Source organism: Garra rufa, chromosome 22 (assembly GCF_049309525.1).
Source record: "Garra rufa chromosome 22, GarRuf1.0, whole genome shotgun sequence".
In the NCBI taxonomy this organism is placed as follows: Eukaryota; Metazoa; Chordata; class Actinopteri; order Cypriniformes; family Cyprinidae; genus Garra; species Garra rufa.
Window position 1 is genome coordinate 12,240,389 of NC_133382.1, and position 629 is coordinate 12,241,017.

A 629-nucleotide genomic window follows, 5' to 3' on the forward strand; every position below is an offset into this window, starting at 1 on the left:
CGCTAGCTGTCCCTGGTCCAGTTTTAGCTCACCCTCAGTGGCGATGCAGTGGTCGGTGCTGCCCTCAGCAAATACCTTTCTAATGGAAGTGATCTAGCTATGTGTGTTCTATTTTATCTAGTTTTTTATCTGGTTACGTTTCAGGTGTACTTTTAATGTACTTATATGCACCCTTTAGGGGTAAATAAGGTAAAAAGGTGTTATTTTCTACTTTTTTGTGATCCTTGATCATATGAGCCGTCTGCATTTCAAAAATACATCTTTTGCTTTTTTTCACAGCGTCTCTATAATTGATTGACCTTGAATCCTATTTTCTAATTTCTGTTCTACTTGATTAATTAAGAGCAAACATTAAACAGTGTTTTTATAAGCTGGAGGAATGTGATGGAATGTTTGGGTTTCAATTAATACGACAAACATGCAGAGTTTCTTTTCGACAAGTAAGCTTAACTCCAAGTTAAAAGTATTCCTAATATGTTGGACCTTTTATTGAAAGTAGCTGATTTTTACCTGTTGAGAAATGCCTTCACTTATAGACTGGTAAGAGCTCCATTTGTATGATATGAGTTGAGGAAAGCATGACATGCGAAAGGGGTTGTTAACAAAGGTTGTTTGAAAACATGCTTATT